The sequence below is a fragment of the Eriocheir sinensis genome, unplaced genomic scaffold (assembly GCF_024679095.1).
Source record: "Eriocheir sinensis breed Jianghai 21 unplaced genomic scaffold, ASM2467909v1 Scaffold38, whole genome shotgun sequence".
Classification (NCBI taxonomy): domain Eukaryota; kingdom Metazoa; phylum Arthropoda; class Malacostraca; order Decapoda; family Varunidae; genus Eriocheir; species Eriocheir sinensis.
The window spans coordinates 12,253-14,294 of record NW_026111698.1 but is presented as its reverse complement, the minus strand read 5'-3'; positions in this window follow the sequence as shown (position 1 = coordinate 14,294).

Genomic DNA, 2,042 nt, shown 5'->3' with positions numbered 1-2,042 from the left:
TATATATATTTGATACAAATTAACGTTATTTTAGGTCTATATGTTTATATATTTTCATTCAAATTTACATTATTTTATGTGTATTTTGTATATGTATTTCAATACAAATTTACCTAATTTTATGTTTTTTGTATATTTATTTTCATACAAGTTTAAATTATTTTTGTGTATTTTTGTTTATAGTTTTATACAAATTTAGGTTATTTTATGAGTATTTTGTATATCTATTTTCATACAAACACATTCTTTTCATGATATTTTGTTTATTTATTTTGACACGAATTAACATTATTTAATGTGTATTTTGTATATATATTTTTATACGTATTTACATTATTTCAAGTGTATTTTGTATATATATTTCTATAGAAATCTGCGTTATTTTATGTGTATTCGTATATATATTTTGAAACAAATTTACATTGTTTTATGAGTATTTTGCATATTTTTTCAATACAAATTTACCTTATTGTATGTGCATTTTGTATATTAATTTTAATACAAATTTGATTAATCTATGTGTATTTTTGTATATGTATTTTTATAAAAATATGCTTTATTTTATGGGTATTTTGCATCTTTATTTTCATACAAATTTACATTATTTTATTGATAATCTGTGTATTTATTTTAATATGATTTTACATTATTCTATGTGTATTTTGTATATATATTTTATATAAAATATATTTGTTCTCATTTCATACAAATCTACATTATTTTATGTATTTTTTGTACATGTATACACATAAAATATTTAAATTTGTATTGAAATAAATATACAAAATGCACATACAATAAGGTAAACTTCTATTGAAAGAGATATGCAAAAATACATATAAAACAATATAGATTTGTTTCAAAATATATATACGAATACACATATAATAACGTAGATTTCTATAAAAATATATATACAAAATACACATAAAATTAAGTAAATACGTATAAAAAAATGTAAACAAAATACACATAAAATAATGTAAATTCGAAACAAAATAAATAAACAAAATAATAAAAGAATGTGTATTTGTATAAATATAAATGTTCAAAATACACATACAAAATAAACATAAAATAAGGTAAATTTGTAATGAAATATATGTACAAAATACACATAAAATAATGTAAATTTATATGAAAATATATATACAAATACACATAAAATACCATGAATTTGTATAAAATTATATATTAAAAATAAATATTAAATAATGTAAATGCGTATAAAAATATATATACAAAGTACATATAAAATAATGTAAATTCGTATCAATATAAATCAACAAAATACCAATAAAATAATATATATTTGAATGAAAATAGATTTACAAAATACACATAACATAACTAAAATTTGTATTGAAATATATACAAAAATACATAAAAATAATTTGAGTTTGTATGAAAATAGATATTCAGAATACATATAAAACTAGGTAAATTTCTTTTGAAAAATATATACAAAATACCCATAAAATATTGTATATTTGTGTCAAAATATATAAACAAATACTCATAAAATAACTTAAAATAACGTAAATATGTATCAAATATATATACAAAAAACACATTAAATAATGTAAATATGTATAAAAAAATATATACAAAACATAAATAAAATAATGTAAAATCGTATCAAAATAAATACAGATAATATTAATAAAATAATGTAAATTTGAATGAAAATTAAGATGCAAAATACCCATAAAATAACGCATTTTTTTAAAAAATATATATACGAAAAAACATAAAATATTTGATTTTGTATTAAAATAAATAGATATACATTCTTTTATTGATATTTTGTTTATTTATTTTGATACGATTTTACATTATTTTATTTGTGTTTTGTATATATTTTTTTATACATATTTGCATTATTTAATGTGTTTTTTGTATATATATTTGATACAAATTTACGTTATTTTAAGTCTATATGTTTATATATTTTCATTCAAATTTACATTATTTTATGTGTATTTTGTATATGTATTTCAATACAAATTTACCTAATTTTATGTTTTTTGTATATTTATTTT